This window comes from Cornus florida, unplaced genomic scaffold (genome assembly GCF_030987335.1).
Source record: "Cornus florida cultivar Cherokee Brave unplaced genomic scaffold, ASM3098733v1 CherokeeBrave_3.0.0_Hap2_Chr06, whole genome shotgun sequence".
Lineage (NCBI taxonomy): Eukaryota > Viridiplantae > Streptophyta > Magnoliopsida > Cornales > Cornaceae > Cornus > Cornus florida.
This window is the reverse complement of record NW_026775576.1, coordinates 5807778-5830856: the sequence shown is the minus strand read 5'-3', so window position 1 is coordinate 5830856 and position 23079 is coordinate 5807778. Positions and strand designations below refer to the sequence as shown.

Here is a 23079-nt window from a genome sequence, read left to right as displayed (position 1 = left end):
ACCTTATGAATGACGGAATACCTAGCAAGGACGGATTTTAGATAACGATTTCGGAAATGAGATCCGCCATCACTAATGATTGCTCGGGGCGTACCAAAACGACTAAGGATGTGAGACTGAATGAAATGGATCACGACTTTATGATCATCGGTTTTGGTAGCCTCGGCTTCAACCCATTTAGACACATAATCCACCGCTACAAGGATGTACTCATAGCCATAAGAAGATGGAAATGGTCCCATGAAGTCAATCCCCCACACATCAAAAATTTCAACAATTAAAATGTTGGTGAGGGGCATCATGTCTCTTCGGGACATGGATCCAAGTTTTTGACATCGTTCACACGATTTACAAAAATTGTATACATCCCGAAACAAGGTAGGCCAAAAGAATCCGCTTTGAAGAACTTTGTTAGCGGTCTTTTTGGCACTAAAATGGCCTCCACAAGCAAGAGTATGGCAAAAATTTAGAATGCTTGTGGCCTCGATTTCAGGAATGCATCGCCGTATGATTTGGTCCGGGCAATACTTGAATAGTTCCGGATCTTCCCAAAAGAAATGCTTGACTTGGGAGAAAAACCGGTCCCTCTCGTGTTTGGACCAATGAGCTGGAATTTTGCCAACCGCAAGATAATTGACAATATCCGCAAACCATGGAAGAGTAGAATGTGAAACTTGAAGAAGTTGTCATCCGAAAAGGAATCACGGATGGCTGCGAATTCTGAAGATTTCTCAATAAGTAAGCGAGAGAGATGATCGGCGACAACATTGTCGGTCCCTTTTTGTTCCCGGATGTCAATGTCAAACTCTTGAAGTAAGAGGATCCATCGAATTAAACGGCGTTTTGTCTCTTTTTTCGCTAACAAATGCCTAAGAGCGGCATGATCTGAAAAGATGATGACCTTGGAGCCAAGAAGATAAGAGCGAAATTTATCCTAGGCGTACACCACAGCTAGCAATTCTTTTTCAGTGGTGGTGTAGTTCAATTGGGCATCGCAGAGAGTTTTGGTAGCATAATAAATGACATGCGGAAGTTTATCCACACGTTGGCCCAAAACCGCCCCTAATGCATAGTCGGATGCATCACACATGATCTCAAAGGGAAGAGACCAATTAGGGGGTTTCATGATTGGGGCGGAGGAGAGGAGAATGCGAAGTTTGATGAAAGCTTCCATGCAAGTGTCATCAAAATTGAACGGAACATCCTTGGCTAAGAGATTACACAAGGGCCTTGAGATTTTGCTAAAATCTTTGATGAAGCGACGATAGAATCCGGCATGGCCAAGAAAAGAACGGATTTGACGGACGGAATTCGGAGGAGGAAGATTAGAGATTAACTCAACTTTTGCTTTGTCTACCTCGATTCCCTGCTTAGAAATGACATGTCCTAAAATAATGCCTTCTTGGACCATGAAGTGGCTTTTCTCCCAACTTAGAATGAGATTCGTCTCTTTGCATCTTTGGAGCACAAGAGATAAATTTTTGAGACACGAGTCAAAGGAGGAGCCAAATACGGAAAAATCGTCCATGAAAACTTCCAAGAACCTTTCAACCATATCGGAGAATATGGACATCATGCACCTTTGGAACGTTGCCGGTGCATTGCATAGACCAAAAGGCATGCGTCGATAGGCAAAAGTACCAAAGGGACAGGTGAATGTTGTTTTCTCTTGATCTTGGGGGGCGATTGCCACTTGGTTATAGCCGGAATTACCATCAAGAAAACAATAGAAGCTTTGGCCGGCTAACCTTTCTAGGATTTGATCAATAAATGGGAGTGGGAAATGATCCTTCCTAGTTGATGAATTGAGTTTCCGATAGTCAATGCACACACGCCACCCGGTGGTGGTTCGTTGTGGCACGAGCTCACCCGCTAAATTTTCAACAACGGTGAGCCCGGATTTCTTGGGGACAACTTGTGTGGGGCTCACCCACTTGCTATCAGAGATAAGATAGATGATTCCCACATCTAGCAATTTGATCACCTCTTTCATGACCACTTCCTTCATATTTGGATTTAACCGGCGCTGGACCTCTCTAGTAGGCTTTGCGTCATCCTCCATATGAATGCGGTGCATACAAATGGAGGGGTCAATTCCTTTCAAATCTGCCACTGTCCAACCAATAGCTTCTTTATGCTCTAGGAGCACCGCTAAAAGGTTGGTCTCTTGGTCTTTTTGAAGATCCGAGGCAATAATGACCGGAAGGGTTTGCTTTGGACCAAGGAACACATACTTGAGATGGGCCGGGAGCGGCTTAAGCTCAAGTTGTGGTGGAGATAACAATGATGGGACCGGAGGAGTGGTGGAAAGTTGGGGAAGTGGTTCTTTTGGAATTTTCCAAGGAGGTACATCCATGATAGCATTAATATAAAGCAAGGAATTTACTTCTTGAATGGCTTGATCAACATCAAAGTTTGAGAAGTCAAAATGGGACATGCAAGTTTCAAGAGGATCTTTGCTTAGAATGAAGGGGAGAGATTCTTCGACCACTTCATCAATGGCATCCACAAGAAAACAATCATCCTCATTGGAGGGATGTTGAGTTGCATGAAAGATGTGGAGTTTGACTTGCATGTTTCCAAAAGCAATGTCCATCACCCCGGTTCGGCAATTAATTGATGCATTAGCCATGGCTAAATATGGCTTACCAAGGATCACGGGAATGTGCTTTTTTGGGTCATGGACCGGTTCCGTATCAAGAACCACAAAATCTACTGGGAAGTAGAATTTGTCCACTTTGATGATAACGTCCTCGAGAATACCTCGTGGATGCTTGACCGATCTATTGGCAAGTTGCAAAACCACGGAAGTCGGCTTAAGATCTCCCAAACCAAGTTGTAGGTAGACTGAGTATGGAATTAAATTCACACTAGCTCCTAAGTCAAGGAGGGCCCTCTCGATTTTGCTGTCACCAATGACGCAAGAGATTGTGGGGGCACCCGGATCCTTATACTTCGGGGGAGTGCTGTGCTGAATGATAGTACTAACATTTTCAGTCAACCTCACTTTTTTTGGCAAATGATTTTTAGAAGTGCGCTTTTGAGTGCACAAATCTTTGAGAAATTTTGCATAGGGAGGGATTTGCTTGATAGCATCCAAGAGGGGCAAGTTAATCTTCACTTGCTTGAAAACTTCCCACATGTCTTGAATTTTACAATTCTTGTTCCCAAAATGTGTCGACTCTTGAAGACGTTGAGGAAACGGATCTTTTGGCTCATAAGTAGTTTCCACATTTGGGGTGACATGTGTGGGATTTCCGTGAATGGTATTTGGATAAGAATTTGGATTAGAAGAGCTTGGATTCGGATTTTTCAAAGGAGAAAATTCCTCACTTTTGTCTCCATCGACCTTGTTGTCAACCACTCTACCACTCCGAAGGGTGGTGATAGCTTGAACTTGTTCATGAGTCGGCCCACTCGGAGGAGGGGTTTCGTCGATCACATGCATTCCTCTAGGATTTTCAAAAGGTTGAGAGGGAAGCTTGCCCTTGTCCTTTTGAAGCAATTGATTCACCGAGTTAGCTATTTGGCCCACTTGATTTTCGAGATTAGCTATGGATTGAGTATGAGAGTGAACCATCTGGAGAGTAGGCTGCAAGGATGTCAAGAGTTGCTTGTTGGCATCAATTATTTGCTTATTTAATGATTCCATCATTTGCTTGTTTGCAGCTACTATCTCGTCAGTCGGACACACAGGAGGTTGATTGGAGACATTTGGATTGTAAGGAGGACGGTAACTTGAAGAGGCTTGGAAAGGTCTACCTTGATATTGAGAAGAGGGCTGATTTTGCCGCCCTTGGTTTTGGAATTGGGAATTTTGTGGGGCTTGTTGCCGCCACGAGAAATTCGGATGATCTCGCCAACCCGGATTGTAGGTGTTGGAATATGGATTGTTCCCGGGCCGCGAGAACATGGCATTAGCTTGCTCTTGGTTGGGATTGGGAAATTGCTCCGGTGTGGGGCAATCTTCCGAGAGATGGAATGGACTAGTACACGAAGCACAAACTGAACTTGCTGAATTTTGAGACAACGAAGGAGGAAGATGTGGTGCCATCAATTGGTAGAATTTATGAGCGATGGCATCCACTTGAGATGATTCATCCCTTATTGATTTTGGTTGACAAGGGTTGGTGTTGTTTGGAGTGGTTGAGGTCGGAGCCCTACGAGAATTGTGTTGAAGTGAATTTTCACTCAAATTCTCAAGTAAGGTCTAAGCCTCATCCGCATTCTTGGACATGAACATCCCACCACACGAAGAGTCAACCATGAATCTATGGGTTTCGGTCAAGCCAGCATAGAAAGCTTGCACTAATTGCCATTTTGGGATCAAATGATGAGGACATTTTCGAAGAAGATCTTGTAGCCTTTCCCAAGTCTCGTGGAGTTGTTCTCCATCAACTTGAGAAAAGCTTAGAATGGAACGCCTCATTTGGTTGGTTTTACTCACCGGATAATACTTTTTAAGAAATTCTTGTTGCAATTGAGCCCAAGAAGTAATAGAGTTGGGAGCGAGGGAGTTCAACCAATATTTTGCCCTATCCTTTAGGGAGAATGGGAAAAGATGGAGATGAAGTGCATTGTCAGGAAATCCTCTCAACCGGATGGTCGAACAGATTTCAAGGAACTCATCGAGATGCTTATATGGATCTTCATTATCAAAACCATGAAAAGAAGGAAGCATTTGGATGGTACTAGATTTGATCTCATATTGAGCTGCATCGATGTTTGGCATCACTATGCAAGATGGAGAGGCATAGGTGGTAGGGATGAAATGATCTTTAAGAGTCATTGGCTCGATATTAGGAATTTCAGCCCTTTCATTCCCTGAATTTCCTATATTATCCCCCATTGTATTAAATTCAGATTCAAGATCCCGTGTAAGAGTAGGTTCCCTAGGGTTCCGTCTAAGAGTTCTTTCAAGAGAGTTAATATCAATGGGAGAATCGATTGTGGGTAAGGAAAGTGACCTACGACCGAACATCAACAATAAAGCATATACTCAACAAAGCAATTCATCAACCACAACTCCACATACGATGTTCCCTTTCTCCTCAATTATCAAGACAGAAAATAAATGGCCACGACAAGGACCGATGCTTGAACACGAAATTAAAACAGGATAAGAGCCTCAACAAGGGCTTCACAACTAAACTAAAACTAAATTTAACACATGCACGATATTCACAATTCGAAACTAGAAGTCACGAGACTTACCTGGGGTCCTCTAGACTTACAATTTGCTAGCAATCCCACGGCGAGCTTCGAGTCCCTAGAATTTTACAACACGAAGATGATCAAAACATACAAGGAATATTCACAAGACACAATATTAACAATCAAACTAAAATTAACCCTAGAACTTTGGTCGCTAAACCGTTTGCAATCCCCGGCAACGGCGCCAAAAATTGATCAGTTGATCAACTATACATCAACCTTTGCAATAGCACGAATCATTGTAAAATAGGGCTATTGGTCGGGTAAGTCGAACCACTGGGACTGCGCTAATCTATGGCAACCTAAGTGTTTAGAGTCCTTTTAGAGTGATAAGGTGTAATAAAGAGTTGTTGATTGGTTTGTCACTAAGCTAGAAATGTAAAGATGCATAAAATAATAAATGGAAGGAGATTAAAAGGAGTGAAACTTAGGTGGAGAGGACTAGGGAAATGAATCCACCACACACCTCATAAACATGCTAGCTTGCAATTAACTTGGGGAGCTACTTATGTAAATGACCATGATATGTAGAGATGCATGATAACTACACTATCTTCAAGAAGTTCATACAATCAAGAGCTAAGTATAAACCATCTAAGTATAATCCCCTAGGAATGGCCTATCAAATCCCTTACTTTGTATGGTAAATGCACATGTAATCAAAGACTAAGTATAATCCATCCACGGTTGGTATGAACCATCTACTTAATTACATTAAACTAGGGGTGTAGTATGGTTCATCGTTCCTAGGAATGGACTATCAAAACCTTCACAAGACATGCCAAGAAAACCATTTCATAATCTCATCTCCATTCCCACTATGAAGATGCAAGCTATAAAATCATGAGAGAATATAACCTAAAACAAGATGATAAAACTCAACATAATCATTAATAGAAATTAAGATCCATTACAACATGTGTGGAGCTCTAGATTATGAAAAATACCACATACATACTTCATTCCCCAAATTAAGAACAAAACTAGAGTATGCTTACAAGGGAGGCTTCATCACCTCCCTAGAAGAAGAGTTAGTTACCCATTGGAGCCTTAGAATGAAGAAGAAGCTTGAACTCCATCTCCAATTTTCGAGCTCCCCTTTGTTAGCTTGAAGAACTCTTTTCTTTTCTCTCCTCTCTCTCCTCTTATCTTGTAAAAATGAAGGATACCAAATGTGTGGCCTTTGGTAGCCTTTTATTCTCCAACAAAACCCTCTCTCTCCTCCAAGGAACACCTCCAACCACTTCATAAAGAAGGAAGATGGCATTGAGGAAACCAATGTGCAAGTGGCTGAAAATGAGCCATTTCCGAGTGCAATCTGCCTGATTTTTGAGCACTCGAAAAGTGGTTTCGAGCACTCTAAATTAGTGTAATGTGCAACATGCTCTTCTTGCTTAGCGCCGACCTACTTTGGTAAAACTGCTATAACTTTGTGTCCCGAACTCCGAATGATGATCTGTTTGAAGATTTGGAGAGCTGATTCAGTGCTTTAAAAACTTCATGTTTTGATGAAGACCCAATTCTCAAGTCTGGTTGGTCGAAAATGGGGAGAAAGGCAGTACTTCAGTGCTGCCAGGCAGTTCTGCGCACCTCTGTTAAGAAGATCATAACTCTCTGCTCCGAACTCCGAATGATAAACTGCTTGAAGATTTGGAAAGATGATTCAGAGATCTAAATCTTTCATGTTATGATGGAAGTCCAGTTCTTGAGTTTGCTAGGTCAAAAATGGCGACAAAAGTCAGGATCACTGCTGCCAGAAATTCAGAAATGGCATCCTTTTTGTTCAAAATTCCACAAGGCATCATTTTTGCTTCCTTTTTGCACTTTAACCTGAAAATGCATAAAAACATGCAAATGGAGTTAATCTACATAAAATAATCAATTAATGGACTTTGTTAATGTAATTTAGGGCGCTTGAATATACAGTATTCAGCACTTATCACAGCATAAACCAAATACTCATATAGGATATGCTCGCAAATTTAAATGACATAAATCAAATAATATCATGGTACTAAGCACAGTACACATAAGGTAAACCAAATAAACCACCTATCACATAGAGGTTAAACAAATAGCAACGCGCTATACACCACAAACGGCACGAACATGGTAAGCAGATACTGTATAAGCAACGCATCACATACATCCTCATACAACTACCACATAGTCACATATCCTAAACATGTTTCTAAAGTATTCCCGAAAACAATGGGGCTCATAAACATGTAAAAGTGATTATACAAATGGCAAGTCCGTAAAATCAATATAAATGAATGGAATGCCTCTTAAAAGACACCACCTCTCAGAAAAACATGACACAAAACCTGGATGAGCCCAATCTCTCACTACGAGGAAAGGAATCATCCCCTAATGACCACTAAGGTCTCCTAAATATAGAGTCAGCAAGTCTTTCCTAAGACCAGCTCATAACCCGATGGAATCCCAACACCACACGAAACAAGACAACAATGAAATGGATAGAACCAATGCTAACCATTACAAGACATCAACGAGAAAACCTCCAATCCAAGATGCCAATGAGCTCGATAGGAACTCTATAGGATTCTACCAAAACCCTAAACAAGGAAGAGTAATTAATTGCACCAGTGCAATTAATTATACGAAATCGTTCACATCCCAACCGCAGCTCGCAAGAGCTAGCCAAGGCAACACAAGAAAGATTCTAGGTGAACACACCCATCCAAATCTCGAAACCATCATCCTAAGAAAATAACACACGAGAACCTCGCCTTGAGGCTCAAAAAGTAACTCTCGAACTTCCCAAGGAAGGATTCGAGTCAATCCTGACTCATCATTCCATGACGTTAGAAACAAGGACGTCAATGGAGTCATGACATCAAGACCACAATGAAGACCAAAGAGATGACACCGACACCTCCAACACCACCATGACCATATCACGACGAAACAAAAAAAAAAAAGACGAAACGGTGCCTCTATGGCCCACGTCTCATCTCGCCAGACGGATACTACAACCTTACGCTCACCTGAGCCCTGACAAGAAGACTCTCCGTGAGTTAAGACTGTGACACTATATGCGTGGAAAGGGAATGAGATCAATAATAACACTAGTTATTATGATCGAATGCAACTCGCTCAGTGAATGCTGCACATAAGTAGCACGTCGATGTATGCAACATACGGTCATGCTAAGGCAGATAAGCATATACAACATGCTAAACAGGTAATGAAAACTTCTAGTTACTTAAACATATAAGCACGTATCAACCAGGATGCTTTTAAACACATAAGCATATAAGTATAGAAAACATATCATTACACCGAGCATATTATCAAAAGGCACGTAAACTTGTTATCAAATAGCATGTGAACATATCAAAGTAAATCAACAAAAGAATAATATACACCCAAAACCCATCGTCCAAGGTATTCAAACCTAGGAGCTCTGATACCACTTGTGACGGCCCAAGTTTTTCAACTCGGTGCGTCAGTGATGAACCGAAAGTTGATCCGATAACGGATCCAAAATGCGGAAGCAAAAGATGAAACTGAAGTCTTTAGAGATATAAACCATCTCTAAGACACCAATGTGACCTTCCATGAAGTCACGAAGCTCAAGGAGAATGAAAGCGAAAACAAGGGTCAAAACGGGCAAAAATCGTGAACCAATGGGCAAAATGGTCAACTCACAATAAAAAAGAGAAACTTAACTCTAAACAATCCAAACAAGGTGAAAACACCCAAAATAATCATTTCACAACATTCTAAGAGGTTCTAAGAACATTGGACAAGAATCCCACAAAATGCCCATTCCCGGTTGAAGTGAAAACTGACACTACTTCACTAAAACATAAATATCTCTCATTTTGTTTTGAATCTTAGAATGGAATTGGTTCCATTGGAAAGCTGACTCAAAATCCATGAATTTAGGCTCAAGAGTCACCCCATTTGGATTTGAAACGAAGGAGTTATGACCCTTTGAAGTTGGAAGATCAGTGCTGAAACTCAACAGAGTTGTGCTTGGGTTCTAGTTATTTCGGTTGACCGAAATGAACCATTGGATGACCAAAATGGACAAAATTCTTGCTGAAATCATGATTTTAAAGGTTGGTTGTATTAGTAGACTGAAATGAACCATTGGTCGACCGAAATAAGCCATCGGTCGACCGAAATGGCTCTAAACAGTACATTTGGCTACTGGAAAGTGATGTTTTGATGCTCAAATGAATTTCAAAGGCTATCGGTTGACCGAAATGAAGTTTCGGACGACCGAAACACCTCAAGAAGATGCTGTAAGCCAGCTATGAACAAATATTGTTGAGGCTTCACCCAAGCCTCAAACCCCAACATGAATATGGACCAAAAACATGATTTTAAGCTATATAATCATGCTCGCAAGTGTACTTTATAAATATAAACATGTTACAATGGCCCATGGTCTCATTACACAATGTTTACAAAATTTGACATGCCAAACCTCAAGGTTAGAAAAGAATACATTTCAAAACAAAACTTGAAACTTAAATGCATACACTTGAATCTTAAAGTTTGTGGCCCTTGGCTTCATATCATACATATCAAATAGGTTCTAAATAACATATATAAGTACACTTTACATACAATAAGGCAAAAATGGCATATTGAACCTATCTAAGTGTTATAACATCAAAAGTAAACTTGAACATGCTAACACTTAAATGTGAACAAGAATGCTTTGAAAGAAATTTCAAATCTCCAAACCATCAAAGGTAAATGCCAATCACCATATCTTGAATCCTGTACCTAAAATATGCCCCAGTAACTTTGGGGTAAGCAACATATACTCGTAGGAAATGAACATGCATCGACCTAGCATTTTACAATTTTATCACCCTAAGGTGAAACATGTTAAAGAGGCTCATGCCACCTAATATCTATGTTAAAGTGTGACTCAAGGAGCATCCTAAGCTACCCTAGATCATTTCTAGAAAAAATCACATCATTCATGCATTTCAAGTAACATAGAAGCGTGCTATACAAAGTAACAAGATATAGATTCTCACTGTCATCAACTTGAAATCTAAAATGCTAGAATAACAAAAGTGGGTCATGCCACCTAACGTCTATGTTCCAAATGAATCTATAGGATCATTCCTAAGTCACATTTGAACAATAAATCAAAAATCACAATATCTATGCAATTTAACCAACATAGAAGCATGCTATACAAAGCAACTAGATATAGATTCTCAAAGTTAACAACTTGAAATCTAAAAGTACGAAAAAAACTAAATATAACAATTTACTATAATTAGAATTCTAATACCACACATCAAGACATAGATTCTCAAAGTTATCAACTAGAAATCTAAAAGTGTGAAAACAAATAGTGAAAGACTTGGACATCATGTCTTGGATTTCTGCCGAGAACAAAATGGTTATTTCGGACATTAACCCGCTGGGAAGACCATCCTAGTGCGCACTATCTCAATTGGGGAGAACTCATACCTCACACACTAGAGCCAAACTCTAGCCATATCACAGTAACAATGTCCCAAGTAACTCCAAAATAAACCAAATAAGTTCACAACTTATACATAATTATATAATGCATGAAATCACCTTCCATGCATAAGTTGGTTGAAACCACACAATCCATGCCTTAGAGTTTCAATTCTAAAATGACATATATAATGTCAAGTCTTTACTATGATACAACATACAAAACAATATCATCAACTTAACAATTTAAATCATGCCTCCATGGTAAACTTTAAACACTAATTCTACGACATTGTAGCAAGAAGTTTACAAGGCTAATGATACCAATAATTCACAAGAATCCATATTACTACTACATAGTACAAGTTAGCAATTTAACTCCCAATAGTGTACAATAAGCATTCCGTATTCATAATGCTATGAAATCACAAGTCAACAATATATTCATATTAGAAACATGCTCTCATGAATATAAACTTAACAACAATGTTCTTCAATGCTTAAAACATACTCAAGTGAATACACAACAAGTCTAAATCCATGATCTCAATATAGAAGCAACTTCTAAAACATGATTAAATCCATGGAACAATAAGATATAGTTTAATTAAATAAAATTAATTAAACTCTCTAGATTTTAAATCATTTCCAAATGGCCTCCATATAATATATGTTAAAAGACATATCATGGTCATTACATATATTCATTTAAAAGGTTAATTAGGCCAATGAAACTATAAAATAGATTTTAATTAATTCTTTTAATTAAAGTCTCTAGAATTTCAAACTCAACCAAATGCTCTCAAATTAAAGTATGTTAACAAACATGCCAAAACTTAATTTAAAAATATAACACAAGCTAATTTCATGCAAGATAAGCCCATGAGAATTAAGCTTTCACAAAAGATAATTATTTAATAAAAAGTGTAATTCTTATTTAAATAATCCGAATTTAATATATGTTAACAAACATATTAAAGCCAAATTTTCTAGCATGCCACAATTCAAATCCAAGTTATACATCATCATGAAAATTTAATCTTATACAAAGAATTAAATATTACTAACTTTCTAGATTTGATACAAGGCATACATATATGTTGTAAAATCATGGGAAACATATAATACAACACACAAATAATCCTAAAACATCCCCTACCTCCATTTGAGATGAAATCTCAAATTTTCACCAAAATGAAAGTGCTCCAAATCCGACGAAACTTCTAGGTTTTGTTGGGGACAACACCACGAACATGAATCCCAAGGAAGCCCCATCAAAATCACATCTTGAGTTCAAACCCGAACTCAAGAAATGGCCAAAACTGAATTCTAATAAGGGGGAAAGGTAGAGCACGCCAAGGGGAACAAAAAACACTAAGGCACTACACCTTTTTACTAAAGGGAAGTGACCGGAAAAGAAGAGAGAAGCATGGCAGCCATGGCTGCCATGAGATCCGGCCAAGAGAGAGGAGAGAGAGAGAGAATATATGATTTTTCTTATTTCACACCCTATTTATAGAAAAACCCTAAAAGTGCCCCGAACGGGTCCCGCCGCCGAAAAAGTGGAATTTGAGCATACGCGCTCAAACTGAAAAAATTCATGAACAAAAAAGATTCAAAATGAGAAAATATGAACAACGGAAGAAACGGCGTCAAAAACTGAGTCCCAAGTAGAGAGTTATGCCCAAAACAAGTTTGGCGCTAACTGGGGCCGGAAACCTTGAAACTGGACAAAAACGACCAGGAGGAAATTCTATGAGTACACGACTTGATAAAAAGTGAAAATGAATCCCGTACGAGGATCCAGGCTCAAAACAAGGCATTTAGCAATAACTTTCATTAATTGCACAATGACCCCTTCAAAAAGTGAAAACTGCGAAACTACCCTAGAATGAAAATATCTTCCAAAAAGATATTTTCTTTAAAACCCCTGAAATAAATATCTTCAAAAGATATTTATGAAAAACACCCCAAGAAAAGGAAAAGATTCTGAAGAACTGTGCATCCTTGCCACTATGGACACCGAGAGCAACCAGAGTACCTTTCTGCAAAAATAAAGATACGTATTTCGTGGAAACCACTTAGAATGAAGATACGTGAAGTCAGAAACCAACTCCGAACACAAAAAGTTAGGTTTAGCAACAAAATGACAAACAGGGAAAAGTCAAAATAGGGAAAATGACGAAATAGGGAAAATGACGAAAAGTGAATAGTGTCAAAAAATGAAGAAAGTGAAAATGACTTGGTCCTTAAAGGAAGTTGTCAATCCAAAGAAAAGAGTCTCTAAAACTATTTTTGAGCACTCGAGATGACACTAAATGATGAGAAACTGAACTCAGAAAGGAAAAGAATAACGGAAAAAAAATATCCGTGAAAATCTGAGAAAGCAAAGGAAGGAAAATGACCGGGTGATTACAACCCTGGGGAGCGCCCGTGTTATTTGTGAAGAAGAAGGATGGTTTGCTTCATCTATATATAGATTACAGGGAGTTGAACTAGGTTACGATTCGTAACAAGTATCCTTTGCCCAGGATTGATGATTTGTTTGATCAGTTGAAGGGAGCTACCTATTTCTTTAAGATTGATCTGCGGTCTGGATATCATCAACTTCGGGTTCGGGAGTAGGATGTTCCGAGGACAGCGTTTCTCACTCGATACGGATCTTATGAGTTTCCGGTGATGCCGTTCGGGTTGACTAATGCACCAGCGGTCTTCATGGATTTGATGAACAGGGTCTTCAAAGCCTATTTGGATCAATTTGTTATTGTTTTCATTGATGATATCTTGACCTATTCTAGGTCTGAGGACGATCATGCTAGACATCTACGGATAGTTTTACAGACGCTTCGTGAGCACCAGTTGTATGCTAAGTTCGAGAAGTGTGAGTTTTGGCAGTGGGAGGTGAAGTTTCTAGGTCATGTGGTGCCAGAAAGGGGAATAGCTGTGGATCCAGCCAAGGTTTCAGCAGTGGTTGAGTGGGGACAGCCTACTTCACCTACCGAGATTCGGAGTTTCCTCGGTTTGGCAGGATATTACAGGAGGTTTTTCCAGGGGTTCTCAAAGATAGCAGGACCACTCACTCATCTGTCTAAGAAGGGTGTACGGTTCGTATGGGATGAACATTGTCAGAAAGCTTTTGATAAGCTGAAGACTAAGTTGACTTCTGCACCAGTTTTGTCTACCCCATAGAGCGGGATAGAGTATCTGGTCTACACGGATGCTTTGTTGCAAGGTCTTGGATGTGTTTTGATGCAGGAGGAGCGACCGATTTCGTATGAATCGTGGAAGCTTAAGCCTCACGAGCTTAATTATCCAACATATGATTTGGAGTTGGCAGCTGTGGTCTTTGCCTTACGTATTTGGAGGCATTATTTGTTGGGTGAGTCCTTCAGATTATTCAGCGATCACAAGAGTCTGCAGTATTTGTTCACTCAGCGGGAGCTGAATATGAGACAGCATAGGTGGTTGGAGTTTGTGAAAGACTGTCACTTTTCTATACAATATCATCCAGGGAAAGCGAATGTGGTGGCGGATGCACTCAGTCGTCGACCTGGTAGTCTTTCCGATCTATTTACTACTGAGTGGAATGCATTGAAGAAGGTGGATGAATTGTCGGATGCCTTCATGGCTTGCATGGTAGTCACACCTTCTATCATTCACAAAGTTTTAAAGGCACAACTCATTGATCAACAGTGCATTGACAAAGTTGTAGAGATAGCTTCCGAAGAGGTTCCATTCTACTATGTTGGTACTGATGGAGGTTTGAGATACAAGGGCCGTTTGGTGGTACCTTCTGCTGATGGTTTGAGGATGGATGTGATGACTGAGACTCACCACTCTGAGTTTTCTGCCCATCTAGGAGGCGACAAGATATATCAGGATATGAAGCGGCAGTTTTGGTGGGCAGGTATGAAGAGGGACATTGCTCTTTTTGTCTCACGATGTAGTACTTGTCAGATGGTCAAGATTGATCATCAGCGGCTGCTACAGCCACTACCGATACTGAAGTGGAAATAGGAGAGCATTTCTATGGATTTTTTGGAAGGATTGCCAAATTCCTTCAAGGATCACAATTCCATTTGGGTTATTGTGGACAGACTGACGAAATTAGCTCATTTCTTGCCTATTTGCACTGACTTCACCTCGGAATAGTTGGCAAGACTTTATATTACCGAGATTGTGAAGTTACATGGCATCCATTGTCTATTATATCGGACAGGGATTCGAGCTTTGTGTCAGGATTTTGGAAAAGTTTTCAGCAGGCTTTAGGTACAGAGTTACACCTTAGCACTGCTTATCATCCTCAGACTAATAGACAGACTGAGCCGGTGAGTCAGATCATGGAGGATATGCTTCGGTTGTGTGTTCTTGATTTCAAGGGCCACTGGGAGGACTACTTACCACTTATGGAGTTTGCTTATAACAATAGTTTCCAGAAGACTATTGGGATGACACCATTTGAGGCGTTAATTGGAATTATTTGTTTAAGCGGTTAATTGTATTCTCTTGCATTAATTGTATTAATATTATTTTTATTAATTTAATTAGTTGTATAATTGTTTAAGTGCAAAATTGTTTTAACTGTCGTATAGGTTTTATCACATTATGGGAACGTAGCCGACTCAAGGTTGGTGTAGGATTAGAATTAGGGTTTTGGCTCTAATTTTACACGGAGTAGGGCAATTGTTTGCGCCTATAAATAGATAATGTTACTGAGGTTTAGGGTTTGAGAACAAACGTAAGTTTAAGTCTGTGACACAGAGAGATATAGAGGAGGAAACACAGAGTGACCTTGGGTGCTTAACAAAGTAGTTCAAGGAGGAAGGAACAGGGTTATTTCTAGGTGGAACCAAAGCACCGGAGGAGTAAACCTGTAGTATAGGACACTAGCGTAACATTCAGAAACTGTGGAATTAGAGTTTCAAATCTGAAACTCAAAGGCAAGTGCTGTTCTATTTTATCCCTTTAATCTGTATTCTGTGCATACTTAGGAAGACTCCAGGATTAAACTAAGGCTTAATTATATCTGTTATGCATGTTTAATCTATATTTAAACTCGTGAAATTAATCTGCTCTTAGTTGCTTTAAAAATTTAACCTAAAACCTTGCTGCTGTTGTGTGATGTCATGTGTTTAAATTCAAGTCTTGGTTGTATATTCTTGTTCTATGATCAATATGGAATCTGGATGGACCTTAAAACATGCATTAAAAACTACCATAGAAGACTGGTGATCATTGGAATCGAAGAGGAGGAAGATGAAACGAACAGAGGCTGCTAAGAGGAGGGAGAGAGGGCTCCCAAACCTCTTAGAGCCGGCGCCCAAAGGGGAAAGCTGGCTCTTGGTGTTGTGAAGCCGGCTCTAAGAGCCTAGAGCCAGCTCTAGATGAAAAAATAGAGCAGGCTCCCATTTTAGGAGCCTGCTCTCTCTTAAAACACACAAAAATGAGTTGTTTAGGGACTGTTTGGCAAAACGGGATTTTCTAAAATTGTTTAAAGGTCACAGAATGGTGTAATGCATTGCTAAAAACTTATATTAATGATGGGAAGTATGTTTTACTCTTGAATATTGAGGACGGAATCAACATAATATTAAACCAAGATCTGTATGTGGAAGATTGAACAATTGACTTGTATTGCAGACTGTTTTAAAATTTTGATGCCTTTGCATGATCTTAAGTTTTGAATCATGTTTTGTAGCTGAGTTATAAGTATTCTGTTATTTAATTATATGTATGCTTGGTTGGGATTAACTGATAATTAAATTTGTTATATATCTCATCTGTTACGACATTGTTTGGAGGAGATTTGATGCCTTTGAATGATCTTAAGTTTTGAATCATGTTCTGTAGCTGAATTATAAGCATTCTGTTATTTCATTATATGTATGCTTGGTTGGGATTAACTGATAATTAAATCTGTTATATATCTCATCTGTTACGACACTGTTTGGAGGAGATTTGATGCCTTTGCATAATCTTCAGTTTTGAATCATGTTTTACAACTGCGTTTTAAGCATATTTTTATTCAATAATGTGTATGCTTAGTTGGATTAACTGATGCTTAAATTTGTACATAAATGCACCAGTTATGGTACTGTTTGGAGAAACAAATTACATAAACCTGTTTTATCAATTTAATGGACTGAAACTTGAATTCTGAATCTTTTAGTGGAGGCATGGTTTGGTGACACACATGTTATACTATACTTATGTTTATTTTGGAATGTGGTTGATAGATAATTATACTATTTTTATCAACTATGTTAACTGGAGGATAGTATGCACCGGTATGGGACAGTGACATACTAGGTATGGATTGGTTTAGACACTAAGCCTACCTAATTTGGATTGAGGTTCGGATTAACAATAAAAGTTAAGTCCGACTTCTGTGAGTGTCAGGTCAGTAAATAACTGAATGACATATTTGGATTTCTGGGATGAATTGTTATAGAGATATCGGGCCACTATATCAAATGGGTGATATTCTGTATTAGGAGGACACGGACTTTATATATTTATGTTATGGTGCCATGGTATGAGCTTGAGTCTTAGGACCATGGTTAGGGTGCGTATATCGCCTAGGATGGATTGCTGGATAGTAGTTGCTGTTCCCTGGTAGGTCTAGGTACACATGACCACGTAATGTGCGATTTGCATGGTATCTCTACTCAGGCTGAGATAGACCTATTGGACTAGTAAGCGTCCTATAGTGTGTAATATATACATATATGGACTACTCTAGATATTTTTGAGTCTATCTAAGATGTATCTGCATATCGGATTCTTGTTTGGATCGTAGTAGATCAGGACTTGCATGTGGGCTTGACCCACTCTTTTATTATGTTTAGGTGCTCGTCAGTTCCAGGGTTAAAGCTTGGTCGTGCAGAGCAGATACAGATTTCTATTCCACCGTCTATGTAGGATTGCTTACTTTTTAGCTTTGGATCGTATTTCAGTTATTTCGTTTACAATTGGGATTTTATATTAGGGGTCCACTAGATGGATTTCCAAGATGTTAATTAATTGGAGGTTTTGGAGGTTGGATTTTAATAATTATATTATGAGGATTTTCATTAGAATTCAATTCAGCTATTTTTAATCACTTCTTATTATTTCATCTTGTATTTTGTGTTCATTAAAGTATTAATTGTTGTTATTTCCCTCGGGTTTGGGCCTGGGCCTGATCAACCCATGTCTCGGATCTGAGGGGTATCACAGTTGGTATCAGAGCACTCCAGGTTCAAGTGTCTCTAGGATGTTTCGTATTAAGACTTCTATGTAGCATTTTATCTATTGTTTAGAGCTTAAGTTTAGGATTCATTGTATTCCTTTACGGTTTGGTTTAATCGTATTGATGTATGTCTTTTTGTGTTAACAGAATAGTTAACGAAAGAACCAGATGGAACAATCGGCAATGAAGGGAAGCGGCCCGTAGGCAGCGTCAGGAGGATGAGGGTTAGTTCCATGAGGAGCGTGAGGGAGTTTAGCAGACACGGGATTAGGGAGGAGATCCAGAGTTTCCTCCTCACCTCAATGACCTTATTGCTCAGGCTATAGAAGTAAGGGTAACCACTGCACTTCGGAATCAGCCTCAGGTACAACCGACACCGTTACCAGCGCCGTTACCAGCGCCGGTTGTTCAGATTGATACTTGGGAGAAGGCCAGGAGTTCTTTCACAAAGGGGAGCCCACCTGAGTTCACAGGCTCTACTGATGTGAGAGCAACTCACCAGTGGAACAGGACATCGAGCGACATCTTTGCTTGGTTCAGTGCACGGAGGTTCAGAAGCAGATGCTTGCTACTTTCAAGTTAGTTGGGAATGCACTGCAGTGGTGGAAGTTAGTTACCACCATAGAGGAAAGGATGGTATTGACTTATAATGAGTTCAATGCACGCTTTGAAGAGAAGTATTTCCCTTATGCAGTCAGGGCAGCTATGAAGACTGAGTTTCTAAATCTGCAGCAGGGGAACATGATAGTGGCGGAGTATGAGCAGCAGTTCACACGCTTGTCTCTCTTTACACCCGAGGAGGTGGATATAGAGGAGAAGAAGAGCAACAATTTCGTCAAGGGACTAATATGGTCTATCAAGAGAGCTATTACAGGTAGTCCAGCCTATACTACCTATGCTCAGGTGGTAGACGCCGCTCTACAGCAGTATCAGTTGACAGTGGATTTCAGATAGGCCAAGGGTGAGAAGCGGGGTGACAGAGACTCTGCTAATTAGTCAGCTGAGAAAGGGATTGGGAACGGACACCGACAGAATGACAAGGGCAAATTCCAGGGACAACAGCCTTAGAAGAAGCAAGGGTGGTTCAGATGTTCCCAGGGATGTGGCACCTATTCAGCGACAGCAGAATGGGGGACCACAGGCAGGACAGGGTCAGCTACAGGCTAACTGACAGAGGAGGCCATTTGGTACTTTCCAGGGTAGTTGCTACACTTGTAAAGAGTATGGTCAGACTTCCAGGTAGTGTCCTACAGCAAGACAGGGACAGGGACAGCAGGTGCAGCAGGGGTAGAGGGCGCTAGTGCCTTTACCAGCTCCATAGGTTCCACGAATTTAGGGACAGACTTATCCGGCTTTACCAGTGCTGTGGCAGCCTCAGGGATAGGCACTGTGGTGTCTTCTCGGGCGTGCGCACAAAATAATGAATAAAACTTTGAGTTTAGAAATTAGTGTCAAGTGGGCACCATAATTTAAATTTATAAACCGCTTAACACCTATACTATATAGTATGAGTGAGAAGGGATCGTCCTAAGGGATTGAGGTGTCGTACTAGGTTGAGGAATCAAGATTAGGGTTAGTTGGTCGAATGATCAAAATAGTGGTTGGTTGGTTGAATTAAACTAGATGCAAATTAAACTAAAGTAAACAATAATGCAATAGAGAGAATAAAAGAGAGAGATATCTTGGGGTTTAAAGATCACTACTAAGCATTGCTTTTCTACACCTTTAATGAATGATTAATGAGGGGAAGAACATGTATTGCAACAAAGTGTGTGTGTGTGGTTGTTCCAACAAGCATGGATGACAAATTAAGCATATATTGTCTAAATAATATGGTGGATAACACAACATATCAAATTAAGCCATTAATCCTTTCTTTAAGCTCACAATCTAAACCCATCACAAGGTTAGAAATATATGTTACTTGCTTTCATAAGTATGTAACATCAATAACAAGCATGGATTGTCCTCCCATTTAATAACTACACTACAACTAAGCTAATGACATGAAATTAAACTAATTAAACTAAGGGAGAGGTACAATCCATCAATAAATGAGTATGAACCATCAAATAAACCACAAGTACATGCCATTAAGCACTATGTCTTGGCAATCTCTAGATCTAAAGCATCAATACATATAGACATGCATCAATAACACAAGAAATAGAGACAAACACATGAACATCTATTCTAGCATACATAGACATATGGTTAAAATGAAATGATCAATTGGAAGCATTAAACTGCATTAATCATTGAATAAACAAGATCTATATATATAAAAGTGTCAAGACATGAATCACAATACAAATCCCTTCAAAAATACATAAATCAAAAAGTAGAAAGCATGCTTAGGGCTAACTTTAGCCCCAAGAGGATGTCTAGCCACTTATGGATGATGTCCTCCAACCCTTTAGGGCAAGCTCCATGGAAGAAATTTGCTCCTTGGTAGATGAAGGGTCTCCAATGGTGTCTCTAGCCTCCTCCTCTCCTTTGCTTCCTCACTAAGTATTATCTTCTCTAAGTAAGTGTATATACGTAAAAGTGGCTCATATTCCTTATATAGGTAGGTCAAAAATCACCTCAAATGAGCTGGACTTGTACACCAATAATCCTCTAATGATTAGATATGAGACAACTTTTAATGAGCTGGAATTTGGATTTTTCTCGGGATTTGGGAAGTTTGATCGATCGAACTTGAGGTGAGATCGATTGAACATGGCTGAGATCTATCGAATTGAAGTTGGATCAATCCTCAATGGCGGCGCGTTTTTGGATAAAAACAAAACTGAGATATTTTGAAGATATTTTTTGGAAAAGGACAAAAGTGGTTGGTAGGGTGGTACAGCTGGATAAGATTTGGCATGTGGATAAGGACAAGAAAGTTTGATCAATCAGAGAATGATGTTGGATCGATTGAACTTGTGGGATCTCTGAAGATGACATCATGGCCCGGATCTATCTTGGAGTGTTGAGATCGATGAAAGTTGGATCGATCGAACTTTTCTTGAGATCGATCGAAGTTGCTGAAATTCTACCCTTTGCTTCCTTTTGCTCTACTTTGATTCTTACTTTGATTCATCCCAGAATTGTTTCATTTCTGCTCTTATTTGGCTGAGTTCGCTTATTTTGGGGATAAGTACCTGAAAATGGAAATAACATGAAATCAATACAAAATGGGAAAATAAGATAGATAAAGGTTCTAGAATATCCAAGCTTAAGGGTTTAAATACGTACTTTTCAGCGCTCATTGAGTCTCCACAACACATTGTTGCTTTTGTGGGGTATTCAAAGGCATTTTTCCTTTCTCTCTAGCATTTAAAGTACTAGTTATTTGCCCCACTTGGGTTTCTAGCTTAGCAATAGATTAAGAGTGAGAATGAAGTAATTATGTGTTTGCCTTTAAAGTGCCCAAAGTGGTCAAAACTTTCTCTTCAAAAGCGGGACTTCTAACATTTCCTCGGGAATATGATGGTTGATTAGGAAAATGAGAATTAGAAAATTGGTTTCCTTGTGATTGGTATAATGATCTAAAACCTTGGGAACATTGGCCTTGTAGTGGAGGTGGAATGTACTTTCCATTAAAACTACCTTGAGAAGGGTTTGAGCCCTCTGCTTGGCTTTTCCAAGAGAAATTCAGTTGATTCGTCCAACTAGGATTATAGTGATTGCCATAAGGATTGTTCCCTTGATTAGCAAAAACAGCATTTGCTTGTTCATGATACTCACTTTGCACATGTCTATCGGGACAATTGGAAGTAGAATGTAAAACACTTGAACAAGTCATACATGTCTCATTAGATGCATGATGAGAATGGTTAGGGAAGGTAGATACTTGATTCGCCAAGTTTTGGTTGATCAAAAATTGATCAAACCTTTGAGATAATGATTTCATTTCAGCGGCAATTTCATTGGAGTGGTCGACTTAATGTAAGCCAACACTCTTCTTACCACTAGAATTTCTACCATTTAAAGATAAAGTACGATGCAAAGAATTTTCACTTATACTCTCATAAAGACGCCACACGTTATCCTCATGCCTATCAATGTAAGAGCCACCCATGGAAGCATCAACCATGCCCTTATAATTATCCGATAAGCTCTCAAAGAAATATTGAACTAATTTCCATTTGGGCATGTCATGATGTGGACATTTCCTAAGTAATTCATTAAAGCGTTACCATGCCTCATGAAATGTTTCCCCATCCCCATTTGAAAATTCCCTAATTGAAGTTCTCATGGCATTGGTTTTAGAAACCGGATAGTACTTCTTCAAGAAGTCTTGTTGCATTTCTGCCCAAGAAGTGATTGAAAAAGGCCTAAGATTGTTAAACCAATATTTTGCCTTGTCTTTAAGGGTGAATGGAAAAAGTTTAAGCCTTAAGACCTCTTCCGGCATGTCCGTGTATTTCACGGTGGAACATAATTCAAGAAACTCATCCAAATGCTTGTAAGGTTCTTTTGGAAGTCCATGATAGTTAGGAAGCATTTGAATGGTTTGTGGCTTGATTTCAAAGTGGTGTACTCTAAATGGTGGCAATTGAATGCATGTGGGTGCATTATATTCATTAGGCACATAGTGATCTTTCAAAGCAAGGGGAGGATTGGCAATTGGAGGTGTAATATGGGCACCTTGATTGCCTTGAATGATGGGAGGTGGTGGAGCATAGATTGGCCTTGGTATTCCTAATGGAACTTTGCCTTGTTGTTGTGGTAGATGAACGAATGGCCTTGGCAAGCCTAATGGAACTTGCATGTTATCATGGTGGACATTGGGGTGGAGGATACCTTGTTGGTCTATGTGACCAAGGTCCTCCACATGGTCCTCATTGTGTCCTTCCATTGATGAAATGGATTGACTAGAACTACCTCTTCCCCTAGGGTTTTGAACAATGGATTCAAGATGAAAATTTAAAGGGACAAGAGTGGGTCTTAATGATCTACGACCATGCATGCACAATGCAACAAAACAAGCAATAATGACAAACACTTCACCTTCACAACAAATCAACAATCAACAAACTAACTCCACATACAATGTTCCCATACTCTTATGCTTTAACAATATGCAAGAAAAGTAAATTGCCTTCACGCGGGCTCACGATTTACCAAAGAATTGAAATACAAGCCTCCACGCTGGCCGACGATTTAACTAAGGGTTTGAG

General features: G+C 39.5%; 1 pseudogene; it reads left to right on the top strand.

Moving 5' to 3' along the window:
* The first annotated feature begins 22050 nt into the window (after positions 1 to 22050).
* LOC132315331 (small nucleolar RNA R71) lies at positions 22051 to 22149 on the top strand (annotated as a pseudogene).
* Positions 22150 to 23079: the final 930 nt, after the last annotated feature.